At 44.1% G+C, this 18780-nt stretch overlaps 1 pseudogene; it reads left to right on the forward strand.

Annotated features, from left to right (window-relative positions):
* Positions 1-12257: 12257 nt before the first annotated feature.
* LOC126189058 (5S ribosomal RNA) lies at positions 12258-12375 on the forward strand (annotated as a pseudogene).
* The last annotated feature ends 6405 nt before the right edge of the window (positions 12376-18780 follow it).

Here is an 18780-nt window from a genome sequence, read left to right on the forward strand (position 1 = left end):
TGGGGGATGTTTCCAGAATGAGATTGTCACTCTGCAGCTGAGTGTGCGCTGATATGAAACTTCCTGGCAGATTAAAACTGTGTGTCCGACCGAGACTCGAACTCGGGACCTTTGCCTTTCGCGGGCAAGTGCTCTACCATCTGAGCTACCGAAGCACGTCTCACGCCCGGTACTCACAGCTTTACTTCTGCCAGTATCTCGTCTCCTACCTTCCAAACTTTACAGAAGCTCTCCTGCGAACCTGCAGAACTAGCACTCCTGAAAGAAAGGATATAGCGGAGACATGGCTTAGCCACAGCCTGGGGGATGTTTCCAGAATGAGATTGTCACTCTGCAGCGGAGTGTGCGCTGATATGAAACTTCCTGGCAGATTAAAACTGTGTGCCCGACCGAGACTCGAACTCGGGACCTTTACCTTTCGCGGGCAAGTGCTCTACCATCTGAGCTACCGAAGCACGACTCACGCCTGGTACTCACAGCTTTACTTCTGCCAGTATCTCGTCTGCTACCTTCCAAACTTTACAGAAGCTCTCCTGCGAACCTGCAGAACTAGCACTCCTGAAAGAAAGGATATAGCGGAGACATGGCTTAGCCACAGCCTGGGGGATGTTTCCAGAATGAGATTGTCACTCTGCAGCTGAGTGTGCGCTGATATGAAACTTCCTGGCAGATTAAAACTGTGTGCCCGACCGAGACTCGAACTCGGGACCTTTGCCTTTCGCGGGCAAGTGCTCTACCATCTGAGCTACCGAAGCACGTCTCACGCCCGGTACTCACAGCTTTACTTCTGCCAGTATCTCGTCTCCTACCTTCCAAACTTTACAGAAGCTCTCCTGCGAACCTGCAGAACTAGCACTCCTGAAAGAAAGGATATAGCGGAGACATGGCTTAGCCACAGCCTGGGGGATGTTTCCAGAATGAGATTGTCACTCTGCAGCGGAGTGTGCGCTGATATGAAACTTCCTGGCAGATTAAAACTGTGTGCCTGACCGAGACTCGAACTCGGGACCTTTGCCTTTCACGGGCAAGTGCTCTACCATCTGAGCTACCGAAGCACGACTCACGCCCGGTACTCACAGCTTTACTTCTGCCAGTATCTCGTCTCCTACCTTCCAAACTTTACAGAAGCTCTCCTGCGAACCTGCAGAACTAGCACTCCTGAAAGAAAGGATATAGCGGAGACATGGCTTAGCCACAGCCTGGGGGATGTTTCCAGAATGAGATTGTCACTCTGCAGCTGAGTGTGCGCTGATATGAAACTTCCTGGCAGATTAAAACTGTGTGTCCGACCGAGACTCGAACTCGGGACCTTTGCCTTTCGCGGGCAAGTGCTCTACCATCTGAGCTACCGAAGCACGTCTCACGCCCGGTACTCACAGCTTTACTTCTGCCAGTATTTCGTCTCCTACCTTCCAAACTTTACAGAAGCTCTCCTGCGAACCTGCAGAACTAGCACTCCTGAAAGAAAGGATATAGCGGAGACATGGCTTAGCCACAGCCTGGGGGATGTTTCCAGAATGAGATTGTCACTCTGCAGCGGAGTGTGCGCTGATATGAAACTTCCTGGCAGATTAAAACTGTGTGCCCGACCGAGACTCGAACTCGGGACCTTTGCCTTTCGCGGGCAAGTGCTCTACCATCTGAGCTACCGAAGCACGACTCACGCCCGGTACTCACAGCTTTACTTCTGCCAGTATCTCGTCTCCTACCTTCCAAACTTTACAGAAGCTCTCCTGCGAACCTGCAGAACTAGCACTCCTGAAAGAAAGGATATAGCGGAGACATGGCTTAGCCACAGCCTGGGGGATGTTTCCAGAATGAGATTGTCACTCTGCAGCGGAGTGTGCGCTCATATGAAACTTCCTGGCAGATTAAAACTGTGTGCCCGACTGAGACTCGAACTCGGGACCTTTGCCTTTCGCGGGCAAGTGCTCTACCATCTGAGCTACCGAAGCACGACTCACGCCCGGTACTCACAGCTTTACTTCTGCCAGTATCTCGTCTCCTACCTTCCAAACTTTACAGAAGCTCTCCTGCGAACCTGCAGAACTAGCACTCCTGAAAGAAAGGATATAGCGGAGACATGGCTTAGCCACAGCCTGGGGGATGTTTCCAGAATGAGATTGTCACTCTGCAGCGGAGTGTGCGCTGATATGAAACTTCCTGGCAGATTAAAACTGTGTGCCCGACCGAGACTCGAACTCGGGACCTTTGCCTTTCGCGGGCAAGTGCTCTACCATCTGAGCTACCGAAGCACGACTCACGCCCGGTACTCACAGCTTTACTTCTGCCAGTATCTCGTCTCCTACCTTCCAAACTTTACAGAAGCTCTCCTGCGAACCTGCAGAACTAGCACTCCTGAAAGAAAGGATATAGCGGAGACATGGCTTAGCCACAGCCTGGGGGATGTTTCCAGAATGAGATTGTCACTCTGCAGCGGAGTGTGCGCTGATATGAAACTTCCTGGCAGATTAAAACTGTGTGCCTGACCGAGACTCGAACTCGGGACCTCTGCCTTTCACGGGCAAGTGCTCTACCATCTGAGCTACCGAAGCACGACTCACGCCCGGTACTCACAGCTTTACTTCTGCCAGTATCTCGTCTCCTACCTTCCAAACTTTACAGAAGCTCTCCTGCGAACCTGCAGAACTAGCACTCCTGAAAGAAAGGATATAGCGGAGACATGGCTTAGCCACAGCCTGGGGGATGTTTCCAGAATGAGATTGTCACTCTGCAGCTGAGTGTGCGCTGATATGAAACTTCCTGGCAGATTAAAACTGTGTGTCCGACCGAGACTCGAACTCGGGACCTTTGCCTTTCGCGGGCAAGTGCTCTACCATCTGAGCTACCGAAGCACGTCTCACGCCCGGTACTCACAGCTTTACTTCTGCCAGTATTTCGTCTCCCACCTTCCAAACTTTACAGAAGCTCTCCTGCGAACCTGCAGAACTAGCACTCCTGAAAGAAAGGATATAGCGGAGACATGGCTTAGCCACAGCCTGGGGGATGTTTCCAGAATGAGATTGTCACTCTGCAGCGGAGTGTGCGCTGATATGAAACTTCCTGGCAGATTAAAACTGTGTGCCCGACCGAGACTCGAACTCGGGACCTTTGCCTTTCGCGGGCAAGTGCTCTACCATCTGAGCTACCGAAGCACGACTCACGCCCGGTACTCACAGCTTTACTTCTGCCAGTATCTCGTCTCCTACCTTCCAAACTTTACAGAAGCTCTCCTGCGAACCTGCAGAACTAGCACTCCTGAAAGAAAGGATATAGCGGAGACATGGCTTAGCCACAGCCTGGGGGATGTTTCCAGAATGAGATTGTCACTCTGCAGCGGAGTGTGCGCTGATATGAAACTTCCTGGCAGATTAAAACTGTGTGCCTGACCGAGACTCGAACTCGGGACCTCTGCCTTTCACGGGCAAGTGCTCTACCATCTGAGCTACCGAAGCACGACTCACGCCCGGTACTCACAGCTTTACTTCTGCCAGTATCTCGTCTCCTACCTTCCAAACTTTACAGAAGCTCTCCTGCGAACCTGCAGAACTAGCACTCCTGAAAGAAAGGATATAGCGGAGACATGGCTTAGCCACAGCCTGGGGGATGTTTCCAGAATGAGATTGTCACTCTGCAGCTGAGTGTGCGCTGATATGAAACTTCCTGGCAGATTAAAACTGTGTGTCCGACCGAGACTCGAACTCGGGACCTTTGCCTTTCGCGGGCAAGTGCTCTACCATCTGAGCTACCGAAGCACGTCTCACGCCCGGTACTCACAGCTTTACTTCTGCCAGTATTTCGTCTCCTACCTTCCAAACTTTACAGAAGCTCTCCTGCGAACCTGCAGAACTAGCACTCCTGAAAGAAAGGATATAGCGGAGACATGGCTTAGCCACAGCCTGGGGGATGTTTCCAGAATGAGATTGTCACTCTGCAGCGGAGTGTGCGCTGATATGAAACTTCCTGGCAGATTAAAACTGTGTGCCCGACCGAGACTCGAACTCGGGACCTTTGCCTTTCGCGGGCAAGTGCTCTACCATCTGAGCTACCGAAGCACGACTCACGCCCGGTACTCACAGCTTTACTTCTGCCAGTATCTCGTCTCCTACCTTCCAAACTTTACAGAAGCTCTCCTGCGAACCTGCAGAACTAGCACTCCTGAAAGAAAGGATATAGCGGAGACATGGCTTAGCCACAGCCTGGGGGATGTTTCCAGAATGAGATTGTCACTCTGCAGCGGAGAGTGCGCTGATATGAAACTTCCTGGCAGATTAAAACTGTGTGCCCAACCGAGACTCGAACTCAGGACCTTTGCCTTTCGCGGGCAAGTGCTCTACCATCTGAGCTACCGAAGCACGACTCACGCCCGGTACTCACAGCTTTACTTCTGCCAGTATCTCGTCTCCTACCTTCCAAACTTTACAGAAGCTCTCCTGCGAACCTGCAGAACTAGCACTCCTGAAAGAAAGGATATAGCGGAGACATGGCTTAGCCACAGCCTGGGGAATGTTTCCAGAATGAGATTGTCACTCTGCAGCGGAGTGTGCGCTGATATGAAACTTCCTGGCAGATTAAAACTGTGTGCCCGACCGAGACTCGAACTCGGGACCTTTGCCTTTCGCGGGCAAGTGCTCTACCATCTGAGCTACCGAAGCACGACTCACGCCCGGTACTCACAGCTTTACTTCTGCCAGTATCTCGTCTCCTACCTTCCAAACTTTACAGAAGCTCTCCTGCGAACCTGCAGAACTAGCACTCCTGAAAGAAAGGATATAGCGGAGACATGGCTTAGCCACAGCCTGGGGGATGTTTCCAGAATGAGATTGTCACTCTGCAGCGGAGAGTGTGCGCTGATATGAAACTTCCTGGCAGATTAAAACTGTGTGCCCGACCGAGACTCGAACTCGGGACCTTTGCCTTTCGCGGGCAAGTGCTCTACCATCTGAGCTACCGAAGCACGACTCACGCCCGGTACTCACAGCTTTACTTCTGCCAGTATCTCGTCTCCTACCTTCCAAACTTTACAGAAGCTCTCCTGCGAACCTGCAGAACTAGCACTCCTGAAAGAAAGGATATAGCGGAGACATGGCTTAGCCACAGCCTGGGGAATGTTTCCAGAATGAGATTGTCACTCTGCAGCGGAGTGTGCGCTGATATGAAACTTCCTGGCAGATTAAAACTGTGTGCCCGACCGAGACTCGAACTCGGGACCTTTGCCTTTCGCGGGCAAGTGCTCTACCATCTGAGCTACCGAAGCACGACTCACGCCCGGTACTCACAGCTTTACTTCTGCCAGTATCTCGTCTCCTACCTTCCAAACTTTACAGAAGCTCTCCTGCGAACCTGCAGAACTAGCACTCCTGAAAGAAAGGATATAGCGGAGACATGGCTTAGCCACAGCCTGGGGGATGTTTCCAGAATGAGATTGTCACTCTGCAGCGGAGCGTGCGCTGATATGAAACTTCCTGGCAGATTAAAACTGTGTGCCCGACCGAGACTCGAACTCGGGACCTTTGCCTTTCGCTGCAGAGTGACAATCTCATTCTGGAAACATCCCCCAGGCTGTGGCTAAGCCATGTCTCCGCTATATCCTTTCTTTCAGGAGTGCTAGTTCTGCAGGTTCGCAGGAGAGCTTCTGTAAAGTTTGGAAGGTAGGAGACGAGATACTGGCAGAAGTAATGCTGTGAGTATCGGGCGTGAGTCGTGCTTCGGTAGCTCAGATGGTAGAGCACTTGCCCGCGAAAGGCAAAGGTCCCGAGTTCGAGTCTCGGTCGGGCACACAGTTTTAATCTGCCAGGAAGTTTCAGTACATTAGGTGTTCAAAATCCACATTGTTTCTATTTTCTGTTAAGAAGTCCACATTGAAGTCACCCATAACAATGGTTGATGTAGTTTTCCTATATAGGTGGGACAGAAGTGATTCTATTTGTCTCAGAAATACATTCATATTTCGAGCAGGTGCCCTGCAAATAGCCAGTACAATAACTGTTGCACTGTCTGCTAAGCATCCTACTGCAAAACTTCTCACAAAATATGGACAAACTGAGAGAGTTCCATACTTCAAGTACTGAGGTGAAATCCATGAACCTATAAGTGAGAGAAAATGGCACAGAAAATTCAGATGCAAAAACTTAGGAGAGCTTACAGTAAAATCCACAACAAAACATTATGTCCACACACAAAAAATGGCACTATAACACAGTCATCAAGACTGAAGTCTTGTATGCTAGCAAAATGCTTACACACCACATATAAGGCTATCTGGAAGATATCCTAAAAGAAGAACACAAAATTCTGAGTATGATATTTGACTCCAGAAGAACAGAAGATGGGTACAGACTACAATCCCTAAAACTATTGAATGGCACGGCAGTCATAAGAAAAAGAAGTGTGAAACCATATGAGCATATCCACAAATTCTGAACAACAACTCATTCACAAAATTGCAATATACATGGAACAGCTCAAAACTATACTCTGGACCCAGCAGGTCAAAAAGATTTAGAAAAGGCTCATATGGCCCATCATACATTTTCGGTAGGCACTTATAGAGACAAAAAATTAGGAAATGGGAAGTATTGTCAGCAAATGAAGTCATGTTCAGGACAAAGTGGACTGAAGAAAGAAAAAGAATTGACAGAGAAAAAAAAATAGAGCTGCTTGGAAACTCCAAGGATTCAAACATAATAGCTTCTTATGATCTGATAGGATCTAATCACATTGTGTGGCAAAATCACAAACTGTTGATCTGGCAAATTTATTTTCCAGAACTTTGACCCACTTGAAACATCTGGTCATGGATCAGCAGGAGACTGGCATGCATCCACTCACCAGATTTGGCATAAAGTTGAATTCAACTTGGTGCCCAGTCAAGTTAGTCATTGCTGCTGCCAGAGATGACAACTCTGTACACTAAATTTCACCTTCTGTAAATCCCTGAATCACCCACAAGTTTAATCATGTATTCTTCCTCTATAACATGCGTGCTCGATAAGTGAAATTTTGTCATTTTTTTAATCCTTATTGGAGCAATCTGAAAGGCCAAGCAGTGTAAATATATTATGATAACAGCCATCTATAAAACTGTAAATTAGCTGTTGTTGTTGTTGTGGTCTTCAGTCCTGAGACTGGTTTGATGCAGCTCTCCATGCTACTCTATCCTGTGCAAGATTCTTCATCTCCCAGTACCTACTGCAACCTACATCCTTCTGAATCTGCTTAGTGTATTGATCTCTTGGTCTCCCTCTGCGATTTTTACCCTCCACGCTGCCCTCCAATGCTAAATTTGTGATCCCTCGATGCCTCAGAACATGTCCTACCAACCGATCCCTTCTTCTAGTCAAGTTGTGCCACAAACTTCTCTTCTCCCCAATCCTATTCAATACCTCCCCATTAGTTACGTGATCTACCCACCTTATCTTCAGCATTCTTCTGTAGCACCACATTTCGAAAGCTTCTATTCTCTTCTTGTCCAAACTAGTTATCGTCCATGTCTCACTTCCATACATGGCTACACTCCATACAAATACTTTCAGAAACGACTTCCTGACACCTAAATCTATATTCAATGTTAACAAATTTCTCTTCTTGAGAAACGCTTTCCTTGCCATTGCCAGTCTACATTTTATATCCTCTCTACTTCGACCATCATCTGTTATTTTACTTCCTAAATAGCAAAACTCCTTTACTACTTTAAGTGTCTCATTTCCTAATCTAATTCCCTCAGCATCACCCGACTTAATTTGACTACATTCCATTATCCTCGTTTTGCTAACCACCACTAATTACAGACCTGTTTCACTTCTTCCAGTTTTTTCACAAGTTTCTGAAAAAGTTGTTTCTGATTCAATACAGACTAATTTTTTCTGTTCAGAACTTGTTAATTACCTCTTAGTTTGGCTTTTGTAAAGCCACAGAGAAAACTATACAAGACACAACAAGTAAAGTCCTAGAGGAGCTACACAAGAAAATTTATCTTGTTGGTGTATACTGTGACAAATCCTCTGTTTTTGTGGATCACTTATTATTTCTTGCCAAAGTAAAGTGCTATGATATTAATGGTGCCCATTTTACATGGGTGGAGTGCTGCCTTAATAGCAGAAAGCTGATGGTCACACTAGAAGACTGTGTCACAGGAATTAAACTAACCTCAGAAACTGAGAAAATAAATGTGGAGTTCTACAAGGCCTGACATTGTGTTCACACGAGTCTTTGACTATGTAAATAATTTTCTAAGTAGGAGAGAACATTGTGGCTAAATGATAATGTACCTAGGAACACATGATGTTTTCTGGTTGGTACTTCAATCTAATGACTGATTTAGAATCACATGAAGGAATATGCACTAGACACCACCATAAGCAGTTCCTGCCATTTTCTACAGTTTTTGTTGTTGTTAGACATGTGGTTCTGTTTTGTACAGCATTTGTAAATATTTTGAGTTCTGCACATTTGATTGCTGTACAATATATTAAAGCAATTTGGAATATTTTAGTAATTCTTCACTTACAGATTTTCATGCCACGTAAAATTCTTTATTTTTTTTTAAACTGGTTATGTATCATGTGGACAGTTAAGTCATACTTTTACTTCATCTGTCCTTGCTGGGAGGGACAACAGGATAAATAAGACACACATGCACATGTGTGCACATGTGCACACACACATACAAGCACACACACACACACACACACACACACACACAGCTATATTTTCATCTCTGATTTATTCCAGAGTCAACTAGTTCGGGCCCACTATGCCCTATGATAAAACAGTGCCTGAGCTTATATTGCCATACAAAATACCATGCAAAAGTGAACTAGTATCGGCACCAACATATGTTACACATAAGACTACTTACTATACACTCGTAAATTGTATGAGTACTCATATTGTTTAAGTGTGCATAGCACTTTTACATACACTGGTGTGGATACTGGATTACTGTTGCATGATATTTTGTCTGGCCATATAAGCTCAGCCACCATGTTACCATAGAGAGCCTGATGATGGCATAATAGAAGGCTGAAATTGGTTGCCTCTGAAATGAATAAACCAGAAATGAAAATACAGCTGTTGGTTTATTTATTGCAGGCCAGTCCATTAAAGGGATGTTATTGTCGTGTAATTTCTCCACCACAGGCCATGCATTATGAACAGATGCTCAATCGTGTTGAAAGATGAAATCGCCATCCCCGAATTGCTCTTCAACAGTAGGAAGCAAGAAGGTGCTTAAAACATCAATAGAGGCCTGTGCTGTGATAGTGCGATGCAAAACAACAAGGGGTGCAAGCCCTCTCCATGAAAAACATGACCACACCATAACACCACCACCTCCGAATTTTACTGTTGGCACTACACATGCTGGCAGATGACGTTCACGGGGCATTCGCCATACCCTCACCCTGCCATCAGATCACCACATTGTGTACCATTATTCGTCACTCCTCACAACATTTTTCCATTGTTCAGTTGTCCAATGTTTACACTCCTTACACCAAGCGAGGTGTCATATGTCATTTACCAGTGTGATGTGTGGCTTATGTGCAGCCACTTGGCCATGAAATACAAGTTTTCTCACCTCCCACCTAACTGTCATAGTATGTGCAATGGATCCTGATGCACTTTGGAATTCCTGTGTGATGGTCTGGTAGATGTCTACCTATTACACATTAAGAGCCTCTTCAACTGTCAGAGGTCTCTCTCAATCAACAGACAAGGTCGACCTGTATGCTTTTCTGCTGTACATGTCCTTTCATGTTTCCACTTCACTGTCACATCGGAAACTGTGGACCGAGGGATGTTTAGGAATGTGGAAATCTCATGTACAGATGTATGACACAAGTGACACCCAGTCACCTGACCATATTCAAAGTCTGTGAGTTCTGCGGAGCACTCCATTCTACTCTCTCACATTGTCTAATAACTACCGAGGTTGCTGATATGGAGTACCTGGCAGCAGGTGGCAGCACAATGCTCCTACTATGAAAAATGTATGTTTTTGGGGCTGTCCAGTACTTTTGATCACATAGTGTATGACATCGGAGTAATGTATAACTGAATATGGTTTGAGACAATTTTGTCCAGAATTATATTGGATAATTAACTTTAGGATGAGGTCATATTAGAATGGCTACTGCTGGTAGTGTGCTTGTATATATGTTTTTAGAGGTTCCAGGCATTGGAGGAGTGGCAGCATGTGGTCAGAGTAGCAATGACAAGATAGACATACAAATTTCATAGCTCAGATTTTGGGCCATGATGGAACCATGACCAGAAGACCTGCAACAGTGGATATTATATTTACATAAGATAATTTGATAATATAAATATTTCATATAATGATTTTGTATTAAAGAATAATTATGATACATTAGTTATGAAGGTGACCATTCCATATAACATTAATTTTTAATTAATAACCTTCTGTTGTATAAAGACTTTGGTTTCTAATTGCAGTTGGGAGTTAACTGTAATTTAAGGACTCTAACTGATTTTAATTGCTGTGAGCAAAGTTTAAAACAAGAGCTACATCCAACATCAAGCTATTGAAAGTTAGTAGTCCAACTGCCTTAGCCAAGCACACCAAAGACATATTGGTCTCAAAATTATCTCATACATTGAACATCCTTCCACAACACACAGTCGTTGCCTTGTAATATCAGCTTTTCTTATTGCATTAGACTAGACTAGGACTGCAGAGTGCAATTAATGAGCTACTTATCCCTACTGTAATGAATGAAATTCATCTATTGAGATGCTGCAGTCAGGACAAAAACATGTTCACACCACAGCTTTCAGTCCATCAGCATATAAAATAATGTTTTATGCTGAAGGTGTGGTTTAGTGGCGGGCACTGGCCCCTGTAATTTCAGCAGTCTGCAGCATCTGTAGGGTTCAATTAAATAATATTTAAAATATGACACTTCAAGAGAAAGTTCCTCTGGTCTAGCAGTGTGTGATTGCTACAGCAGAGGTACAGCTTGCGTAATTTAAATCTCTAATTCTCTCTCATTGCATATACTTTTGGTTCAGTGACTTTGATCTTTTAGAGGAAGAAGAAATAAATCAACATTGTATCTTGTGACATTCTGTTAGCAAGGCACATATAATTGCTCTATATGATTAAGTCTCTCTTTTGTATATAGAGATTGAAGACAATAAAAAATGTCATATTCTGATGAGTATTACAAAACGCGCTCTGATCTTATTATTTTATTATCCTTAACATTTACTACTAATTATTTATGGACATTTATGTTACAGCGTAATATTTTTTTTTGGGTTCGGTGAAGACAAGAAAAGGGAGTATGCATAATAGAATAGAACAGGTCACTGCAGTCTCCTTTGTAGATGAACTCCTCTTTCTAAAACTCTCTCAGTAAACTTAACTCAACCATTCACCTTCCCCACTACAATCCATACATACTCCTTCTGTTTCATATCACTTTACAATGTTAGGCCTAGATGTTTAACCAATCTGACAGTGTCAAGCAGCACGCTACTAATGTTGTACTCAAACTTTACAGGATTGTTTCTCCTACACATCTGCATTAACTTACATTTTTCCACATTTGGAGCTAGCTGCCATTCAGTACACCAACTAGAAATTTTATCTAATTCATCTTGTATCCTCCTACACTGACTAAATGATCACACCTTTCCATACACTACGGACCATCAGCAAACTGCCATAGATTGCTGCTCACCCTATCCGTCAGATGACCACTGTTGACCCTAGTCTCTGATGAACACTCACCATTGAGGGCAAACTGGGTCCTATTACTTAAGAAGTCTTCCAGCCACTCATATATCTGGGAACCTATTCTGTATGCTTGCACCTCCATTAACAGTCTGAAATGGGGCAACGTTTCAGATGCTTTTCGGAAATCTTGGAATACACAATCTGCCTGTTACTCTTCATCCACAGTTCACATGATATGTGAAAAAAGGCCAAGCTGAGTGCTGCCAAAGTGATGCTTTCTGAAATTGTGCCAATTTGTGGATGGAAGCATTTCTGCCTGAGGGAACTTCATTATTTTCAATCTGAGAATGAGTTCAATTTTGCACCATATGAATGTTAAGGATATTGCTCTGTAATTTTGCAAGTCAGTTCCTTTATGTGTTAGGAGAGAGAGCTGTGGTAAATACAAGCTAAGTAAGGGGCCAAAGCCATTTGTAAAACCGAATTGGTATTCCATCCATACCTGGCAACTTATCTCTTTCCAACTTTTTAGTTGCTTCTTTGTGTCAGGGATGGCAACGTCCTTGCCGCAGTGGGTACACCGGTTCCCGTGAGATCACCGAAGTTAAGCGCTGTCAGGCGTGGTCAGCACTTGGATGGGTGACCATCTGGGCCACCATGCGCTGTTGCCATTTTTCGGGGTGCACTGAGCCTCGTGATGCTAATTAGGAGCTACTCGACCGAATAGTAGCGGCTTTGGTCAAGAATACCATCATAATGACCGGGAGAGCGATGTGCTGACCCCACGCCCCTCCTATCCACATCCTCCACTGAGGATGACACGGCGGTCGGATAGTCCCGGTAGGGGAGTGCTTTTTGTGTCAGGGATGCCTATCACTATATCCCCATATGGGAGTCAGTGGAGTGCTCAAAAAGTGGTATGTTTGTAGGAACCTCCTGCATGAACCAAGGCACCCCTTGTTCGGATGTGAATGCCAACATCCAGGATTAAGATCAAGAAAGAGTTTCCTCTGTTCAACAGAACCATTCTTCACGTCACCTGCAAATCGTCGAATACAGCTTTGGCATAACTCATCATCAGAGGGGTACTGGAACAACCTTAAAGAAGAGCTTGCTAAAGGACATCACCTCCCATATAAAACATGGAAGGTCCTCAACAGGCTGAGAACTGGTGTATCCCAATGCAAAGTCAATTTGAAGAAATGGGGTTTCTCTCCAGGAGATGAACTACGCGAATGTGGGGAACAGCAAGATCATCAATAGTGACACTTAGTCTTATACAAAAAGGTGTTGCATTATTCAGGAACACGCATTTCCTATAACTTTAGCAGCCATAAAAAGCTTAACAACCAATGAAATTCAGTTTAAGAGAAGCCTAAAGGATTTATTGGTGGCCAACTCCTGGTACTCCATTGATGAATTTCTCAGTAGAATCAACTGATTTGTGTGTGTATATAACTTCTGCACAATTTCAGTGCAGTAATGTGTTCATTGTAAATAAGTGTGTGTGTGTGTGTAAGTACAATATAACTTCTGCACCAGTTCAGTGCAGTAATGTGTTCATTGTAAAAATTTTACAAGAGCCGTGCACCGCGCCACATTTACTCGCCTGAGCTCATCTGTGGCCGACCGCTCCGAGCTATTTCCCACACTGTGGGTAGTCAAGATCTACTGTACCGAGAATGGAGGGCGCGAGCCGCGATGCGCCGTCGAGGCCCACGGTTCGACGGGGTACACGGCGAGCCCGAGAGTCAACAGGGCCTGCAGCAACAGCGGCAGGGACAGCGCCGGGAATGGTGGGATGCAGGCAGTTCGGCGCAAGACATTGAAGTGATCAGGGCGCAAGCACATCGTAATTGTCATGGGCATCTTGATAGAGCTTATTGATTTTTAAAACATTATCATTATTATGTCAGAAAAACATACCAAACAGGAAATATCCTCCCAATGTCCAAAAATTAGAAAAAGTGAGGAAGAGAAGAAACAAGTTTCCTTGAAACTGGTGGAGGGAGCCTATACTCGTTTGAAGAAATTAGGAGATAGCGTGGTATGGCAAAACTTTACACAGATTGTAGATTATGAAAATAAATCAGTAGACTATGCAGAGTGTAGTGCCTGCTGTAAGTTATTAGCTTTCTGTGGTGGTGGTACCAGTACCCTGTTGTGACATCTGAATACCTGCAACACTTCTCTGAATACTCATGTCAACAGGAGTAGCAACCTTCCAGCATCAGCAAAATCTGTTGTTCTAAAAAAGTGTGTAAGAATGTGTGCAAGAGATCTGCAGTCGTTCAGCACAGTTGCAGGAGAGGGATTTAAGGACCTTGCACAGACGCTGTTAGAAATAGGAGCACAGTACCCCACTTCAAGGATATGAATCAGTATAACAAACTGAATTCTAAATGACCAGAAAACTGAAATAAGGTTGTTACAAAATTTATATAAGCCTCTAAATGTGGGCAGCCTGACACCTGATGTCAAAACTTCATCATACTTATCCTAATAATCATATGAAAATGTGTGTGTGTCATCCTCAACATTAGTGAATGTAATGAAAGTAACTCTGCGATCACCTGAAGAGGACCACACAATTCTGATCTTTAACAATACCAACCTATGTTGTATGGTGTCATTTGGATACAGTATAGAGGGGTGTAGGTAGGGTGAGCACATGGCTCTCCCAGCCATTGTTCTCTCCGATCAGTATAAAAGCCCTGGCACTACTGAGAATTAAACCCAGGTTCTTCACATGGCAGTCAGATATGCTGACCTCTCAACTATGGAGTTGGAAAGTAAGTGTAATTATTTCAAGTAGACTGAGAACTTTGTTATTTGACTATACAATCAATTGGAATTAGACATGACCATGTTTTCATATGTTCATCAAGTTCCTTTGAACTTATGAAGAAGGATAACCTTTGGGAACGTGGAGAGTCAAGGCATACAGTAACAAAAGAAAAGGAAACTCTTTGTTCTTACACTGTACCAGCAAAATGTAATCTAGTAAATTAGAAAAAAAGTCACTGCTTTTATATAAGCTGCTGCTTCCTCAGTTACATTAAATCTTCTTTTGGTCCTTTATATTTTCTTTCTTACAATAATATTTTTTGAAGGAAATAGTAACACACATCTGGAATAACAGAGTTTCCTAAGAGTATCTGTCCAGAATGACTTAAAGTGGAATGACTATATGAATCTTATGATGGCAATGGCAGCTATCAGATGAAAATTTTACAGAAACTTCCAAAGCTGTTCAATACTTGCACAGAAGAAACTACTTACAAAACATCCATTCAAATGTTTTTTGTGCATTGTTTTATGGTTTGGGACTCCAGCAGCTTCAATTAGCAGAAGAAATTAATGGTCTTTACGAGCATGAACCCTGATAGCAAATCCTGCAGAATGGCAGCTGCTGGGTAACTGATATAGATTTAAAAAACTCTTCATTTCATTGTGGCTTTGTTTAATTAGTCCAAGGAAAACTCAACTAATTGCAATGGAGGATGTTGCAACAAAAGCAATGTGCATTGTATAGTACTTTCCTCACAAAATTTGAAGGCTTACATTCCAAAAAGAGTCAAGAAACATATTACCTCCAACATATTCCACATACTGATCATATTGGAAAGCTCAGAGAAATAAAACTTATACTGGCAACATGGAAAACAACAGACCACACGGTGCATTGTGGAGTAGATGGTAGGAGCAGTCTGCTGAATTCCAAAAGATAAAAAAAGACCAGTGCAGCAACATAAAGGGAGGTAGGAAGATAATAATAATTGGAGGGAAGACAATGCTCTTTCAGCAAGGCACTAATACACAAATTTAGAGAACCAGCTTCTGCAGCCGACTGCAGAACGCTTCTACTGCCACAATTTCATGTAAGGACCATGAAGATTATATGTAAGAAATTAGGGCTTGCACAGAGGCTTTTAGACAGTTGTTTCTCCCTCACTCTATTTGCAAAAGGAATGTGAGAGGAAACAACTACTAGTGGTACAAGATACCTTCCGCCATGTATCATATGGTGGTTTGTGGAGTATGTATATGGATACAGGTGAAAATAAATATTAAAGCATGTACCTGAGGACTCTAGTAATGTCTGGAGGAGTCCTCTGTCCAGCAGTGGATCTGAAATGGCTGGTGATGATGAGTCTGCAAGTCTGAGGAGGTGGTTTTAGTTTTATAATTCTCATTTTATAGTACAATGTGGCCTGGGTCACAAAGTGATTTTATCTGAGGCACCATTCTACTGAAACATTATTTGTTGTTTTATCCATATTTCAGAATGCAGGCTTTCTCAATGATAAAATTGTCTCATCAAACGAAAGCGCTGGCACGTCGATAGACACACAAACAAACACAAACATACACACAAAATTCTGCTTTCGCAACCAACGGTTGCTTCGTCAGGAAAGAGGGAAGGAGAGGGAAAGATGAAAGGATTTGGGTTTTAAGGGAGAGGGTAAGGAGTCATTCCAATCCCGGGAGCGGAAAGACTTACCTTAGGGGGAAAAAAGGACGGGTATACACTCGCACACACACACATATCCATCCACACATATACAGACACAAGCAGACATATAAAGAGGCAAAGAGTTTGGGCAGAGATGTCAGTCAAGGCAGAAGTGCAGAGGCAAAGATGTTGTTGAATGACAGGTGAGGTATGAGTGGCGGCAACTTGAAATTAGCGGAGATTGAGGCCTGGTGGATAACAGGAAGAGAGGATATATTGAAGAGCAAGTTCCCATCTCCGGAGTTCAGATAGGTTGGTGTTAGTGGGAAGTATCCAGATAACCCGGACAGTGTAACACTGTGCCAAGATGTGCTGGCCGTGCACCAAGGCATGTTTAGCCACAGGGTGATCCTCATTACCAACAAACACTGTCTGCCTGTGTCCATTCATGTGAATGGACAGTTTGTTGCTAGTCATTACCACATAGAATGCGTCACAGTGTAGGCAGGTCAGTTGGTAAATCACGTGGGTGCTTTCACACGTGGCTCTGCCTTTGATCGTATACACCTTCCGGGTTACAGGACTGGAGTAGGTCGTGGTGGGAGGGTGCATGGGACAGGTTTTACACCGGGGGCGATTACAAGGGTAGGAGCCAGAGGGTAGGGAAGGTGGTTTGGGGATTTCATAGGGATGAACTAAGAGGTTACGAAGGTTAGGTGGACGGCGGAAAGACACTCTTGGTGGAGTGGGGAGGATTTCATGAAGGATGGCCAATCAAAGGCAGAGCCACGTGTGAAAGCACCCACATGATTTACCAATGTATCAGACAGATGCAGTGTTGCATCACACAGCACATCTCTGACATGTGAAAAGTGTTGGCCTCGGACAAAAGGAAAAATCGGAGGTAGCAGAGCACAGCCTCAGTGAAGCACACACATTTCAATCCGGACAAACCAAGGTGACTGTGTAGAGCAAAAGGTTTCTGGGACTGTATTATTAAAGAGGCAGTGGAGATACAGTGATAACCTGGTCAACTGGGATAGTGGCTTCCAACTCAGCAACATTAGCAGGAATAAGATGAGAGAGCTCTGGCATAGCCAGGTTGGTGGCAGCAGATGGAATAAACAGGCCGCACTGAGACGAGATGCCAGTACCCTGCACCCACAGCTTCACCCAAAATGCCCCACCACATCGATTCTGCTCATGCCTGATTGGTCTGACCAGCACCGAGGATGCAGAGAAACCTGTGGTACAGCAACAATAAAGATCTGGATGAGACGTGAACCTGACACTTTGCCTGAAGAAGGCAGGTAAAAAACTTGCTGGAATATTGCCTGAGAATGACGCATTGACTTGGCTCTCAACCTGAGAAGATTTTATCAACATTTATTCATACTTTCATTTCCCAATATGTTGCCCAATTTTATTTTATAAGCCTTATTATGAAGTCTCTAAGTAGAACTTATAAGTAAATTTGTGGGGACAATACACTGATACACAATGTTAATTTTTTCCTTGTCATTATTTTACCATAAATAGGAACATGGAGAAAGTGCAACACAATAAAATATGGCAGTCCTCTTGGATGCTAGTTCAGCTACATGTACCATCAGTAGTCTGCAGGCCACCTAACAGCGTGTGTCGGATGGTACTTCTGGCAACGTACCCTGCACCCACGGCAGGTGGTATGGTGTATGGGGAGAATGATTGTTGCTAAGCCTCTGTAGTAGCTCTAATTTCTCGAGTTTTCTCATTGTGGTCATCTTGTGACACATATGTGGGAGGAAGTAATATGTTACCTGGCATTTCCTGGAAGGTACTCTCAAAATTTCAATAGTAAACATCTCCAGAATGCACACTGCCTCTCCATGGTACCTGTCGCTGGAGTTTGTCGAGCACATCACTAACACTCATGCACCAACCAAACAATCCCGGGAAAAATGTACCAGTCTTCATTGGATTTTCTCTCTCTCTCTCTACTCTCATGCCTACCTGGTAAGTGTTTCAGACTGATGAAGAGTACTCAAGAATCAGTTGAACAAGCACCTTGTAAGCCACATCTTTCCTGGATGAGTTATGTTTCCGTAAGATCTGTCCTATGAATCTCAGTCTGGTATCTGCTTTGCCTACTGTTTAGTTTTACGTTGACATTCCAGTTAAGATTGTTCTGGATAATTACACTTGATATTGTATAGTAGCTACTACTTCCAGCATTTTGTCATCAATAGTTGTACAGCTGTGAATTTCTTTCCCTATGTTTGTGCAACATGTTACATTTATTTATGTTCAAGGTCAACTACCAAAGTTCATTCATCAATCCTCTGTAGATCATTCCACAAATCAATACTGCCTCCAGCATTGCTACTTTCTCATAGGCAACCACATCATGTGCGAACAGTCTTAAAGAGCTTCTGACGCTTTCTACAACATCATTTATATACATTTTAAACAGTAATGGTACCGTCACGATCTGTGCTCCGGCAGTTTCCCTCACAGCCATTGACTTTATTCCATTAATGATGACGTGTTGAGTCCTATCTGTAAGGAAGTTTTGAATCAAGGTAGGCAAGACTGCTCAGATCGTGCATAGCGTTGATGATTCCATATCCACATGAGAGTC

The sequence above is a fragment of the Schistocerca cancellata genome, chromosome 5, assembly GCF_023864275.1.
Source record: "Schistocerca cancellata isolate TAMUIC-IGC-003103 chromosome 5, iqSchCanc2.1, whole genome shotgun sequence".
Classification (NCBI taxonomy): domain Eukaryota; kingdom Metazoa; phylum Arthropoda; class Insecta; order Orthoptera; family Acrididae; genus Schistocerca; species Schistocerca cancellata.